Source organism: Haemaphysalis longicornis, unplaced genomic scaffold (genome assembly GCF_048455015.1).
Source record: "Haemaphysalis longicornis isolate Haplotype H1 unplaced genomic scaffold, Haemaphysalis longicornis Haplotype H1 scaffold_2, whole genome shotgun sequence".
NCBI classification, from domain to species: Eukaryota; Metazoa; Arthropoda; class Arachnida; order Ixodida; family Ixodidae; genus Haemaphysalis; species Haemaphysalis longicornis.
In genome coordinates, this window is record NW_027526295.1 from 99,261,264 (window position 1) to 99,277,923 (window position 16,660).

A 16,660-nucleotide genomic window follows, 5' to 3' on the forward strand; every position below is an offset into this window, starting at 1 on the left:
GTACGCTATTCCGGATATCCGTGCCGTCCCAGCGCCGGGACAGGACGGATCCACAAATATGATACTGCTCAACCTAGATAACGACTTTATGGGACTCTCACGCTCTAATTGAACGTGTCTTAGGATGTGGCATACGTCCCCGCTAACTAGAAAAGTGCTAACTATAAAACCATCGCTAAACAGACAAACATTATTAAAAAAATGTTAACTTCATTACCCGTAGTAAAAAAAAAGCCTAACCACACCCCTATGCCTCCTTTGGCGTTGTAGACTGCCGACCTATCTTTCTGTATTTCCTCAACGAGCCCCTCATTTCCTTACTATATTGTATATATATATATATATATAGATATATATATATATATGTATATAGATATATATATATATATGTATATGTATATGTATATATATATATATATATATATATGTATATATATATATATATGTATATGTATATATATATATATATATATATATATATATATATATATATATATATATATATATATATATATATATATATATATATACATACGTATATATAGATTTCGATGAGTTTTGCAACGGGCCAGAAGAAACGGTCATGTAAAAGATAAGAACAACTTTGCGGTTAACTTGTTTATTATAAATTAGTCCGACAGTTTCGGAAGTGGAACTTCCTTCCTCAGGGACAATACCACAATTCCTCAGGGATTGTCCCTGAGGAAGGAAGTTCCACTTCCGAAACTGTCGGACTAATTTATAATAAACAAGTTAACCGCAAAGTTGTTCTTATCTTTTATATATATATATATATATATATATATATAACACAGAAATAAGGGTTGGCAGCCGAGAAAACCTCGGAAAGCAAAGGGGAGGATGTGGTAGATCATTGAAACAGATTAAGAATTTGGAAAGAAAGAAAGAAAGTGAAGAAAAAATGCCCGCCAGGTGGGATCCGAACCCACGACCTCTGGAGGTCGTGGGTTCGGATCCCACCTGGCGGGCATTTTTTCTGGAGGTCGTGGGTTCGGATCCCACCTGGCGGGCATTTTTTCTTCACTTTCTTTCTTTCTTTCCAAATTCTTAATCTGTTTCAATGATCTACCACATCCTCCCCTTTGCTTTCCGAGGTTTTCTCGGCTGCCAACCCTTATTTCTGTGTTATTTTCAACGAGCCCCTCATTTCCTATTCTGATTCGCTATATATATATATATATATATATATATATATATATATATATATATATATATATATATATATATATGAAAAGGACACTAACAAAATACAGACAACGCATGTACGCAGATGGGAAGAGCGGGGCGGTGGTGTAGTAACTAAGGACGCTGTCTTGGCCTGGCACTTGTTTCGTGGGTTAACCCAGGACAGACCATTAAGTGGAGAGGCATTGCTTTTACCAAGAAACCAGTAATAATTCTACTTTGTTTGCCCTTTGAACGTCCGCGACACGGCGACAGAGAACGGCACTAGCGGCAGCCAGCGGCGAGCCACAGAGCGGTCACACGGCGCGAAAGACAGGGATTATGTTACACAGGGGCGCGGTGAGTTCGGAAAAGGCGACGAGTGTCCCACCCGTCTTCCCCGGCAGCGTAGAGCAATGTAGAGGCACACATACGGCGCGGCATGCGTGGCGTTGAATGGAGGGCCGAAACAGAAAACCACTGAATTACGCCACCGCTATGTCCTAAAAGAACGCGACAATATCAAGGTACGGCCAGACTGGCACTGCCGTTCAACGTCACCTCCCTATCTCTTCTAAGTTGTCCCAACGTGGACAGAATCTATTGTGGAGCACGTCCAGTGCGGGGCCTAGGCGGCTTTTTTGGGCGGCGCTCCCGCTCGGTATGCGCCCGTTGTCTGAACAAAAACATACATGGAGGGGAAGGGGGATGAAACAATGTGCATTAACTTCCTGTTGTCAATCAATGTCCGTAGTCCTCCGGAGGCACGACATGCTGCCAGCGCTCTCGTTGATACCGTAATTCAGTGTTTTGAACTTATAAATAAGGTACGATTTTTTTGTTCGCTGTCCCGTTTAGTGTGAAAACCAGTCTCTAGCAGAGTAACTTTATTTTGTTCGAATGAATGTCCTGGGAGGCTGACATGTCTTGAAATGGACAAGTTATGTCGTGTTTTAGCATGAGAACGGTGGTTGTTAAAGCGTTTACGATAGGCGGTTTCTGTTATCCGATGTACTGCATGCCACAGATGTCACAGTGACGGATGTAGACGACATTATGGTTGTCAAAGTTGAGATACGCAGTTTATTTATTTATTTATTTATTTATTTATTTATTCAAATACCTACATCGCCTTTACAGGCATTAGTGTAGGGGGGAGGGGGAATAAGAAAAAAGGGACACAAAGTACAAATACAATTGTCGCATAAACAAACAAACAAACAGGTTGCGTTTCCTTAAATAATGAGTATACATCAAAGCGGTGAATTGGCGTTGGAAAAGGAGCACTTCAAGAAAGGAAGATGTACAGAAAGGATGTACAGACAACAAGCACTTCGTAACACAGATAACCCGTAAGCCCGGCAAACAAGGCGGCGGGATATTACTGACGCATATAATCCTGCAAACGTTTTCCAAAACAAGATGGGGGAGAGCAGACAATTTCCTCCGGTAGAGCATTCCAGTCATGTATTGTTTTGGGAAAGAAACTGTACTTAAATGTGTTAATCCTGGAGTTAAGCTCGCGAATCTTTAAACAGAGATCGGTGCGAGGGGATACGTATGTTGGTTGTTTTAAATAAGTTTCTTTCTTAATGCCAGTTCTGGAGTTGAATATATTATAGAACAACGAGAGTCTCAGGTATTTTCGTCTTTCAGCGAGTAGAGGCCATCGAAGTCTTCTGCAAATGTCAGCTGATCTTTTAGAAAAATCGTAATCGCCTGTTACGAAGCGAGCGGCGCGAGCCTGTATTCTTTCTAGTGCATCAACGTTTGTCTTTGTGTAGGGGTCCCAGACACTGCAACCATATTCCAAAATGGGGCGCACATTCGTCAGATACAAAGTCTCCCTCACCTTAGTCGGAGCTTGCCTGAAATTGCGTCTTAAGAAATTTAGCACATGGCTCGCTTTTACTATCATATAATTGACGTGATGGTTCCAGGACAGGTTAGAAGAGAAAAAGATTCCGAGGTATTTAAACTCTGTGGCTACCGGTAAACATGCCCCGCCCATGTAGTAGTCAACAAGTAGAGGGTGCTTTTTGTTGGTGAACCTTACCAGATTACACTTTGTTAGATTGAGCATCATCACCCACGACTGGCACCAAGAAAAAACAGAGTTAAGATCGCGTTGCAAAAGGTCCGCATCTGCTACGCTGGTTATATCACGATAGATGCAGCAGTCATCAGCGTACAATCTAGTACGACTGGAAGTGCAGTTCAGGAGATCATTAATAAATAATTAAAAAAGAAGTGGGCCTAAAACTGAGCCCTGCGGGACACCGGATAACACAGAAATACTTGAAGAACTCAGGCCTTCAAGCACCACACACTGTTTTCTCTCGAAAAGATAAGCATCCAGCCACTTCAGCAGTTCAGTAGGTATGTTAGGAACAGATAGCTTGCGCAGTAACAAGGGATGCGGAACAGAATCAAAAGCCTTGCGAAAATCTAAAAATATACAATCAACCTGAGTGCCTGCGTTAATGGAAGTTCCAATATCGTGCCCAAATTCAATAAGCTGCGTGTCGCACGAGAAGCCCGCCCTAAAATCGTGTTGCATTGGGGAGAAGAAGTTATTGTTTTGTAGATGAGTGATTAGGTTTGTGTAAATGATGTGTTCTAGTATTTTAGAGCAAACGCTTGTCAGCGAGATAGGCCTGTAGTTAGAAAAATTGGTTTTGTCACCACTTTTAAATATCGGATTTACATTGGCATTCTTCCAGTCAGCCGGTAAAACACCCAGCCGAAGTGATGCTTGGAACAAAAGGGTCAAAAAGCGGGCTATGGACGCAGCGCAGTGCTTTAGGATAAAGTTTGATATCCCGTCTGGGCCGGAAGCTGAGTGCACATCCAATTTTTCCAAGAGCGACACGATGCCGGCTTCGGATATTACTATTTCTTGCATAGGGGCAAGCGGGTTCAAAATTTGCGGCATAGTATTGGGGTAAGTTTGCCGATTAAACACTGATTGCAAGTACACGTTAAAGCTTTCGGCTTTGCCCCTTGTATTTTCTGTGTAGTCTATGCCGTCCATGACGTCAGGAATACTAGCCTTAGAATTATTTTTGTTCTTGACATATTTCCACATCAATTTAGCGTTGGTTTTCAGTTTTTCGCCCAGGGAGTTTAGGTAAGTTTCATGCGCTTTGGTCATTTCTTTCGTGACTGCTTTGGTCATCTTTTTTATTTTGTACCATAGCTCAGGCTGGGGCAATTTGCAATACTTTCGAAACAGCCGATTTTTTCTGTTTATCAAAGACCGAAGTTCCTTATTGAGCCAAGGCTTATCAGTGCGGCGCTTAGCTGAGATAATGCGTGAAGGAATGAAAGTTTGTGTTAGGGACAAGATCTTTGTTTTAAAAAGATTCCATTGTTCGTTCATGCCAAGAGATAAGCTATGCTGCTGGAATTCAGGCAAAAATGCATCTAGCGCACGCGAGAGCGAGCTGTAGTTGTCTTTATCATAGGAGAACACTTTTCTTGGTTCTGTAAGCCGGTGGCTCTTGACCATGCAGGTTACGTTAGCGATAACAATATCATGATCGCTAATACCGGGAATTGTGAGTACAGACGATACAAGGGAAGGGTCATTGCAAAATAATAAATCGAGCAAAGTCGCACTGCTAGAACTGATTCCAGTGGGTGTTTCTACGAGTTGGGATAATGAATGCGCATTGATCATTTCGTAGAAGGCTGAGTACAAGAGAGATGTATTCCGCAGTATCGGCTTGCTGGACTGCCATTCAACGTCAGGCAAGTTAAAGTCTCCACCAAGAACTACATAACTTGTTTGCAAGCTTAACAACATGTTACTCAGATGGAACAGAGGCTCAGGAGTTCGTAACCCAGGCGGTCTGTCAGTAGAATTTTTTCAGTAGAACCTTGCACCAGACAGCTTCGCAAGACTCTGTCTCGAAGTGCATAGGTTGTTTTGTGCATAGTTATTTTGAATACGTAATCTGAGGAGCTGGCTTTAGCAGTAGTGGTGGTTGGCATGTGTGAACAGACCTTACAGCGCGTTTTCTTGCATGGTTAGCATCCCCGTTGAGTGCCCTCAATTGTACTGGTCTTGGCTCTGACTAACATATCCTTCAGGTTTTTTCCGCAACGATAAACGACTCCGGGGGGCTTTGGGAATATTGAAGACAGCCGGCTACTTGGTGGCGGTATATCAAAATGCCTCGAAAGAATAATATTAAGTTTAGGCAACGCAGATGAGTGGGTGAGGACAAGATTTGTCTGGCTTCCTTCATTCCTGGGATTCCGTCCATGTAAAATTTCCTCGTGATTTAGGTTACGAGCTCCGTTGATGGAGTCATCGACCACTGCTGCTGGGTACTTTTGACGAATGAGGGCATTTTGGAGTTGTTGGGAGTTGCTGACAAAGTCGGCGTTGTTAGAGCAAATTCTACGGTATCTGTGGGCCTGGAAATAGGGAATGCTCATCTTGCAGTGACGTGGATGGCCACTTTCAAAGTGTAGGTACTGCTGCCGATCTGTGGGTTTTCTATAAAGTGCTGTGATCGTGGTTGTGCCCTCTACCTGACTGGTGACGTCGAGAAAGTTTACCGATGTCCTTGAGATATTGTCCGTAAAAGATTTGGAAGGGTGGACCGCATTGAAATCCGAAATGAACTTATGCAAGCTTGCCTCGTCATGCGGCCAGACAAAAAAAAAGATGTCATCCAGACATCGCTTGCATATGAGCGGGCTAACGGGTTGAGCTTCCATGAAGGGTCCCTCGAGTGCCGCCATGAACAAATTCGCGTAATTTGGTGCCATTTTTATGCCCATAGCTGTGCCGCTAATTTGAAGGTAATGTTTGTTTTCGAACACAAAATATTTGTAAGGAAGCACCAGGTCGAGTTGGGTAGCAAGGGCGTGCCCATTGATCTCTAGTTCCATATCAGCGTTTCGACATGCCTCCACGGTATACCTGATGCCGTCTGAATGAGGAATATTAGTGTACAGCGATGAGAGAGAGAGAGAGAGTAAATGTTTATTGAAAAGGAGAAGAGGTCGGCCTAAGAAATTGTTCTTGGGCCTGCTGCTTCCCTCTGGGGGGAGCGTACTAGGGACAGGAAGAGAAATGATTGAATATGGAAGGTATGGGAAATGACGATGAAAGCGACAAATGAACTACGTACAAGCAGTAAAACCAATAAACGTCTCACGTACAACGGGGCGCTGAATCAGATGACTACAGTTCACTTTCCAGCACATGACTATCATCCATGAAAAAAAACGAAACTGCTCAGACATTATTTCGCCGTCTGTTCAATTTTGTCGCAACCTAAAGGCGAGGATCCAAAGAGGAGTCACCAAGAAATGTAAGCAGGGCTTTAACGGCTAGGCTTTGCTTCCTGTTGTCAGCCCACGTGCCCAAAATCTTTTGTTCGGACATAGGGCGAGAGTCCAAGCGTAGTAAAGCTGTCTGAAGGTTCATCCGCTCACTAGAGTACTTTGGACAAGCACTAGGCAAATGTTCGATAGTCTCAGGACAACCGCACAGAAGGCAGTCTGGGCTGTCCTCTCGTCCGATTGTGTGAAGATACTTCCGAGTCAATGCAGCTCCAAGACGCAGCCAGCCTGTGTAGCAATGTCTCTTGACTTATGTGATATCTATTGTAACCAGGAAGCTGCCAGGGGGAATTACCAGTTCAGACATCTCTCTCAAAAAATGGTTTGTGTCCTTGATATAGGCCGGAATTGTGGGAACTGCATTTTTAAAATAAAATCAAGAAAGCTGGAAATTGGTTCTGTTGGAGTACCATTGCAAGAGACAATAGGGCGGCCTGGATTTCCAGTTTTGTGAATTTCGGGAAGTGGGCAAAAGCGTCCGGGTGCTGATTGGGAGGGCGTCATGGCTTTAAGCATGTCCTTAGTTATATCGCCATTTTGAGGAAGCCATGTGAGTTCACGAGTGATTTTAGATACGAACTGTTGCGTTGGGTCTCAGGAAGTTCTGGATAAAAATTATCTGAACTCAGTTGTCGGAGCCCTTCTTTAATGTAGTCGGTTTTGTTGATTACGACTATTGCTCCACCCTTGGCGGCCGGCTTTATAAAAATGTCATCACGATGGCGGACGGAGAGAAGGGCCTTGCGCTCATCAGTCGATAGGTTGTTGCGGGCAGGGTTTGTTTTCTTTAATGCATTCAACACGTCTTTTTGAACAGCGGAAATTTAGATACCGAGATGTTTGTCCCGACCATCGCTTGGTGTCCAACAGTTGTCTGATGTTCCCGGAACGTTTTTGTCTAGGTTCGTTTCCCGGTCGTAGAAGTATTCACGAAGGCGCAAGTTCCTCGCAAAATTGTCTAAGTCCCGGTACAGCTAAAATTCATTAAATTTACTCGTAGAGGAGCAGAATGTGAGACTTTTGATAGCAGTTTAAGTTCCGGTTCTATGAGCGGTACGTCCGATAGGTTGACAACGTTGGATTCTGGATGCGCCGAACTTTCAGATCTGGTTTGACTCACAGGGCGTACGCTTTTCTCCTCACCCAAAGGTACAGCAGTCGGATTATCCGGAATAGAAGAATTGTCAGTTCTGCTTTTGCTTCGTGAGCATCCAACTCCCTGCTGCCTAAAGGAATGATCTGGAATGGGGATATTGTCTCTGGGAATCTTTTTATACTTTTGGTTTATTATACCTCCTTCTTTTGTGATTTGTATCTCTTGAGTTTTATTCTTACCATTTCGGATATCTCCAGACTGCTCCGAAGAGAATTTTTAAACCGTTTTATTTCTAAAGTCTTTCTTTCACCATGTCCTATTATTACCTGCATTATCTGCAAGGATGCGTCCTCGAGAATATTGTTCCACCGTGCCGTTTCACCTGCATTTAGATCAGTCATTGCCGGTGTCAGCCTTAGCCGCATTCCTTTAGGTATTTTACGTGATGTTACATATGATTTTAAAGTAGCACTGCCCAAATTGTAGCGCGCGCGCTTATCTATGCTTTTGCGAAGAGAGAGGAAGGCGCGCGGATAGGGTCGTGTCGTGCGGGCCGTACCTTTACTTGTGCGGAGTCAGTCGTTCCGAACACCCGCGTCAGTCGTCTGGGGAGAAGCCCGGCTTGCCCCGTTACACCGGCATGGCGCAGTCTTCGGGGTCCCAGCTGTGGTGCGAGAGATCTCGGGAGAAGGGAGAGCCCGCTGACATTCCTGCTGTGCCGGCGTTGCACCTGGTGTTGGACTGTTCGGTGCTCGTGGTTTGAATGGTCTCTGTTGACAGCCGAGCGTCCTGAAGGAGGTAGCGTTACAGAAGTGCTCCGCCAGCAGCGCAGCACCCTGAAAACTTGCGTGCAGCCCGTCAGCAGCACAGACCCTCCGCGCCGGTGGCTCGTGGAAGGCGTGGTCGATGTAGCGCACGTCTGCCCACAACTCCTTCCGCTGGCACAGGTGGCGGACCTCGCGCACAAAATGGGAGACCTCGCAGTTGAAGAATCTGGCAAATCACCAGTCTCCCCCTCGTCGGCGCCGGTTCAGGGTGCGGGGAAGAGGCAGGCTCAAGCATTTTCCTCTCAACGCCAGACGGTGGAGGTGAACCGTGGCAAGCATTCCTCTCAACCTCTGCAGGGATGACGATGATCCACTCTCTGCAATATCAGAAGTTCCGACGTGGAGCACCAGTGTCTCCACGGTTGGGGGTAGGTATTGCATGGCGGCGGTGACGTATTCGAACCACATGCCGCCGTATGAAATGAATCCGGGAGCACCACTCGCACTCGGGTGGAAATAGCCGTGGACATGGCGGATGAGAGAGTCCCCACAATAGCACTCCGGATGGTGTGCCTTGGAAAATGGCACGTCAGCCGCTCCGTTGTATGGTGTCTGGCAGCCAGTCATGCTCAAGAATTCGATGTGTTTTGCAACGGGCCAGAAGAAACGTTCAGATAAAAGATATGAACAACTTTTCGGTTAACTTGTTTATTATAAATTAGTCCAACAGTTTCAGAAGTGGAACTTCCTTCTTCAGGGACAACCTTGCAATGCACACAGAACCCTTATGCCCATTGCATGCGAGGGATTTCTCCCTTCCTTTTTTTTAGGAGGGGAATACGCCACCAAAAGTAACAAATCCGGTAACAACACGACACTTGCGGAGCTTGGTGCTGAGAAGGAGAGGGTAAAAACTAAGGGGAAAAAAAGAAAGAGAAAAACGCATGAAAGGCAGTGGTTTTAGTAAGAAAACGGTAGGGGTGGGGGAAGGGAGCGGGAGTGAAGTTTTGTGTAGGTCCGCTGCGGTTGTGATGAAAAGGGAACTTACTAACAAAATACAGACAGCGCATGTACACAGATGGTAAGAGCGGAGCAGTGGTGTAGTAACTAAAGACGCAGTCTTGGCCCGGTACTTGTTTCATTGGTTAACCCAGGACAGACTATTAAGCGTAGAGGAATTGCTTTTACCAAGACACCAGTATTAATTCTACTTTGTTTTCCCTTTGAACGTCCGCGACGCGGCGACAGAGAAGGGCACTAGCGGCAGCCAGTGGCGAGCCGCAGAGCGGTCAAACCACGCTAAAGACAGGGATCATGTTACACAGGGGCGCGATCAGTTCGGAGAAGGCGACGAGTGCCCCGTCTCGACCTATATTCCGGCTTATACAGAATGTGGTAGGTGTGGGGGGAGCATGAACGGGTTTAGGCCAAGCACCGCAGGCGGTATCGGGTGACGACTTTCACTAGAGGTTCGGGTTCTGGTGCCATTCCTGCCATATAATTAGCTCCCTCCCGCACTTAAAACTAAGTTAGCTCCAAGAGTTCCATCATTCTGGCGAGCCTTGAGACCCGTAGCTCTAGCTTGCATGCATCACTTCGGGATCGCTTCCAGCGCCATGACGCCGCGTGCAGAGTCGCACGCGTGCATCGACGCCACGAGTACCTGCCAAATGTCGGGAACATTCAGCTCAGCAATATCATGGAGCGACTGTCACTGCTTAGACTCTCCCTTCCATGATACCACGCACCGGGACTGCAACCACCTTATTGAACCCCCCGACCATCACTGAATGAGTGAGTGCCAACTGGTCCCTTTTAAGTGAAGCTTGGTATCCACTTAGCACCATCCTTTAGCGCTTTCGAAGCAGGGCTGGATTAAGGTGGGGGCTACGGGGGCTGCAGCCCCGGGCCCCCAGCTGTCAGGGGCCCCGCTCGATCATATGAAAAAATATATATATTGAGTGTGCACGCTGCCCGCATTGAAAGTTGGAGCTAGGAGCTTCAACCTCACATTTACACCAAAGCTGACTCGTGACAGGTGGTGAGGAGTAAGGGGGTGGGGGCTCACGTTATGGTTGACAGCCTTCGAGTCCATTTCAATTTAATTTAGTCATTTCTACTCCTCTTCCCTGTTTTCCTGATGCCTTGAACCAAAAGTCGTGGGTACACAGCTTGATCGGGCCTAATGAGCCACATAAAAAAGGTCCCGAGCTCGGCTCCGGTCTTTTTCGGCACAGGTCGTTTCGGCAGTCTTTTTGGTACAAGGACATCGAAATAAGCGGACGTTTCGGCGCGCGTACGTTTCGGTATAAGAAAGGGTAAAACATGCGAATAATGAAATAATGTCTGAAGAGCATTGTAAATTGTTTAAGCCTGAGGGACGTTATATGTAATTATTGACAACTTAAGCACTGCCCTCGGGCTCATACACAGTTTCTGCCACAAATTTCAATGTATAGCGCTTGAAAAGGAAGTTCATTGCGATGACGACCCGTTCAATAACGCTAGCAGATTAGTTGAATCGCATAACGTGATTGATATTGACTCGATATTCTCGCTGAATGGTCAGCGTATATACGGTTATTTAAATGTTCAAAGGTTGTGTAGGCCACTCGCGGGGTCGTTCGGTTTCAGCACGCGCCTCTGTGCTGCAGCCTCTGCAGGCTGTGTCAAGCATTGCGGAAACTACATATCCGCGCGACTCCATTCGTAGCGTAATTCTCTAGGCGCCACTCCGTGTGGACGCAGAGGCCGCCGGGCCAGTCCGACCCTAGCGGCTCCCTTAGAGCTGGGGAATCAGCAGGCCTAGGCGGTGTGAAGAACTCAGGCGTGGGTGCCAAACAAAGCAACAACAACGACTGTTTCCTTTCGGGATGACGAAAGCTGTGTCCACTTAAAACCCATTCGATGGCATCTTGAAAACGGACCTCCGCCGCGACTCAGGGACGGTAAGCTGTTTATCCCCGTGAGAGCTTTTCGCTTTGGAATGAGCCGCCAGACGGCGCGGCCAAAGGGCGGCCCGCAGATCTGGTCCCGTGTGGGAGTGGCGGCACGAAAGAAGAACCCCCGAAGGAGCGCGGGAAAACAGTGGACGCGGCAGACGTGTTGAGGACTTGAAAACGAGAGGTCCACCCATACTCGCCGCCGTTGTAGACCCCGAATCTAGTCGAGAAGCTTTAGCGTGTTTACACTGCCAGTTACGACCGAACAATGACCCGACCGATCGACAACGAACTACTGACTGCTGGAACTGCTGCGCGGCACCGACGGGAGCAGCAGCGCGGGGGTGAGCAGAGACATTCTATCCCTACTAAACGGTTGCCTCATGCCATCTCTCGTGCTCACCTGTCGCTCTCCAATCCAAAGGGGACCCGTTAAAGGGACACTGAAGTGAATTTGTTAAGCTCCCGTTTTTGCTTGCACTGCGTAGACTGGCTCAAATTAGCACACTTTTCATCGTTTATCCGGTTGACAAATCGGTTATTGTTTTACAAAGCGCGAAAGCAGAAAAACTACCATGCGCAGTTTGTGGCGGCCGCACCAACTAAGGCTGTGACGTTGGGAGGAGGGGCGCCGTGATTGGACAACGCCCAAGGTTAGCAGTCAAACAAGTTTCGGTTTCGGTTTCGGTTCTGTAAAACAACCAATGGCGTTGTTGGATGGGCATTCTCAATATCTCAGTAATCATCGTACCACGCTTCTGCCATGTTGTCGGCTGTAAAATGCCCAAGATAAGCCTCCCAGGACGGCTTGTAGTCGTAGCATTCATTAGCCGAGACCTACGCAGTGCATGAACGCCCTCCGCGTACCCGCAGACGCCCAAATGTCATGCGCTTTTCCCCCATATTTGGAGCTTGCCTCCCTCATGCCTATATCGTAAAAAGCGTGTTCGCACCAGGCCAAGGGTCTGTTCATTCTGGCCTGTGCCCACTGCCTGCAAGCAGTCGGTGCTTATGGCAACAGAACTCGCTAGCGCGCCAGTGCCAGCCTGCGTGCGTTTTGTGAACTAGTTCAAAAAGGTGAACTCAATATAGAAAACATCGGTGGTAAACAAAAAAGTTAACTTACAAGAAAAAAAAAAGCACGTACCCGCGGGGATTCGAACTCGTGACTTGCAAAACACTTGCGGTGACATACCAAGCGCCCCAGACCACTGAGCTACGGAGCGGGATGCGAAGGCTTTGCTAATATAGGGTATATATTGTACAACCGGTTTACACTTTTATTTAGTTTTGGCATTTCAAGTAGCTTAGGTGACTATTTGTTGTACTGCGCTCGTGCAGTAAGCATCGCCCGAGTTTCCACAGTAGCTCACGTCTAGCAATTGCACTTCGTAGACGGAAAAGCGTTCGCAGATGCGTAGTCGTGCTGCTGACCGCTGTGCTTGCTCGCCCGGTGCAAAAAAGTGCTTCCCGCGCCCTAGTTTTACGCTGTACGGTAAAAATATCAGTTGATTTTATTTCCTTAGTACCTATATTGACTTCGCTGACTCTTCTCCCGCCTTCAAGAGGCCTTATATTTTCCTACTGGCGTACCAGTCAGCGAAGCGGCGCATGTGCGCTTGTGAAGCGCTTGTGTGAAGCGACCTTGACTTGGAGCTAGATACAGTGTACAAACAAACCAAGTAAAGAAAGGCACATTCTTCCATTCACAAAGGTGTCCTGGCTTCGTTTCAACTAAGCGAACGAATTGCGACTGTTAAAAATATTAGAGGAAGAAGAGGTAGCTTGGCAGCTGCCTCCTGCAATCACCATCATTATACCATCCCATCCGCCATTAAAACGAATCACCCACGTCCCGCGGTCCCCGCCTTGGTTCTTCAACAGCGACCAAGCAATTTTTTTTAACCTCCTTGATTGCGACGACCCGCCGGCGGCCGGCGGACGAAACGCTGGGCCGACTGACTCTGTCTGAAGGCCGGGGAGCCGTGCAGTAGCGCAGCCAATTGCCAGCTCATCCCCTCCTGACGTCACACGAAAACGCCACAGAAAATGGGCGAGCGTAAAGAGAGGAGGACAGCATTTTCGAATTAGTTTTTCTACTAAATAAAATCGCGTAAACGCGCCTAGAGTGGTCGAAACATGGCCTGGGGACTCCGGACTATAATTTGTGCTAGTAATCCCGCAATGTTTACATATCACTTCAGTGTCCCTTTAATGCGTAACGGCTTGCCGACTAGCAAGACCATCACAGCTGCGCAACAGGAGTTCATCGCCGCTGAATTCCACGGCCATGCGCAAACCCATGCACGAAGCGGACCGCTGCCCAGCCTAAAAAGCGACATTTTCCTGCTTATCGTCTTTGTACTAATCGTGCTGTGATAGGAAGTTTGCGTTGCGCGACATGTGCGAAGTGGACCCCCCCCCCCCTCCCCCCCTCCACACATTCAAACTCCTTCAAAGGCGGCGCGTGTTTTAACCGCTGCGTGCTTTCTCGTCTGCGCGGGTAACCTACAGGATTTTGGCCCGTAAGCCGTGGCGGCTAACTGTTTGGCAGATGTCTGTGAGTGACAGCTGCCTGCGCGGACTTTGAGCCCTCCCATATATGCAGGTGGAGTACTTTATAATAAAACTAAAACCTTACAGGCTTAATAAAATATGCTTCTTGTAAGAAAATACTCCTCTATACCATGTCGTGTGCAGGCCAACACAGTTCTTCGATTAATTGCGAATCTGTGATGGACCAGCAATCTCATACTTATACGCCTGATAAAATCCGTTATATAATACTAGGCATCAAGCCAACAAAATAGTTTGCGGAAAGGGTAAACTCATGTATAATTTATCACTGATCAGAGAGCATAACATGGGCTTCGAAAATTTTCCAATATTAAAGTGGAATCATCATCATCATCATAATCATCATCATCATTAGGGCCCCAAGGACGCAGTAGCCCCGGGCCCCAAAGTTTCCTAATCCAGCACTGTTTCGAAGGATATGCCCTTAACGCTCTAGAACCTTGAGATAGAGATAATTAGAAGGATAATAATAGGGTGGAGTGCATTCGGCAGGAATTTCTGATAACGGATGGCAGCCTACCATTCTCCCTAAAGAAGAAAGTGTATTACATCTGCAGCTTACTGGTACTCACCTACGGGAAAGAAACTTAGAGGCGCAATAAAAGTGTTCCACTCAAATTGAGGATGACTCAGCGAGCAATGGAACGGGAGATTATTGGTGGTACGTTAAGGGACAATACGAGAGCGGAATGGGCCAGGGAACCAACGCGAGTTAAGCACATATTAATATGAATTGAGAAGAGTAAATGGATGTGGGCAGGGCAGGTAATGCGACGGCAAGATAACATTGGTCATTAAGGGTAACATACTGGATTCCTAGAAGGCAAGCGTGGCAGAAGGTGTCATAAAGTTAGATAGGCAGATGCAATCAAGAAGTTTGGAGGGATTAATTGGTCGCAGTTAGCCCAGGACCACTATAATTGGAGATCCGTGAGAGAGGCCTTTGCCTTGCAGTGGACGTGCACATGATGATAATGATGATGATATGCTCACAGAATGCGCTGAAAAGTGGGAACTGCACTGCAAGATAGACTACCTTACACATTGCTTTCCAAACCGACGACGATGATGATAATAAGTAAATGCACAACAATCGCATCAACATAAAAAACGCTTACCATTGTGACAATCGAACCTTCAATGATCGCATCGCGTCATGAAGCCGACTCTATGTGATTACGTCATTACTCCACGGCCGAAGCATTTTGGAATTTGAGCTTTGAATTTGACTCAGGTGGCACAGGACGGTAAGCTAGGCTCCACCACCCCAATAAAAGTTATCTGTTTCCAGCGGGAAAGACGAAGACCCCGCTTCTTGAGCAGGTATTTGGATTAACGAATCGGTGGATACTCTGGCGGGAAGGGCATTGGGCGGTCCAGTAGTGGAGGTTCTGCCTCTCATTTCCCTGGTAACTTCAGCTCGCTTCCGTAGGCTGTGCTTACTTCAAAGTCTGCCTGATTCTGCTTACGAAGACTCGGTGCTCGAGCACCTCCGGTACTCATGGAAGTGCAGTCGTGAACTTCCGAAGTCACCCTCACTAGCTTTTCTTGTCGCGAGCCAAATTTAAATATTACTTGCACCGCTCTAATCTGGCCCCGTCGCCCTTATGCGCCAGAACCAGAAACAATCCACCATTTTTTCTTCTCCTGCCGACGGTTCTCCTCGATAAGACGAAGATACTTAAAAAGTACATGCAGCCGGCTAAACCTCCCGCTGTCTGCTACAGTTATTTTTTTTTTCATTCGGGGCGGAGGAACTGGGATTCTGCCACGGGGATCTTTGCAGCCCGTTGCACCCATTCATCCTGGAATCAGTTCGTCTGCCGTGCTAGACATCATTTAGCCCTACTGGATTCCCTTGTCCAGTATATGCGCGCCCAGCTCACTGCTTCGTCTGTACCACTTTCTTCGTCTTTCTTACTTCCAATTTTCATTAAATGGTGTTCGTTTTTACCTTTTAAATGCAGAGCATTTCAGTAACTCACGATGTCACCCGCGTTGACGTCCGTAGTCCGCACCGCACCCCTCCCTACTATATAAAAAAAAACACTATCCGGCGCCCGCTTTCGATCCCTCGACCCTGCGGGCGGAACGCAATGTACATGGTGCTCTAACCACTGCGCCACAAAGCCGACACAGAATGGGACACTACGAACGCGCCTTATATCGTTGGCTCATTCAAATTACTGCTGACGAGCGCTTTCTCGTCAGCAGTTGCCACAAGTGCAACAACATTAACGTAACGCAAACTACTTAACGTCGTGCGCCCCCGGAAATGCTCTGCATTTGATCGTGCCCCTCGCGAGGGGGATGTTTCACTGCGTCTTGTAAGCTGTGTCCTCACCTAATAATATTTTATTTCTTTCTCTAATCTCTTTACTTTTACTTCTCTAGTCATGTACTGTTAATACATCCTAATATTTAAATATTTCTTCCCTACAAAAATGACCTAATTTCTTTCGGTAAGGCGCCCATTTCCTGGCCAATCCCCCTGAGTGGGTACGCGCCATTTCACTGGAACCACTACCACCACCACCACATCGGCTACGGGTAGGCTGTCTTCATGCAGAGTGCCTTTTTCTGAACTTCAACCTTTCGCACTCCTTCAATGGAGGTAAGTGAGGCTTCTTCGAGCCTCTAGGCGTCACTGTTACTACACTACTGCAGAACAATTGCCCGAATCTGGTTTAGTTTCAGACGGCGAAGTCCGATGATTGACGTGCATTAGGCTG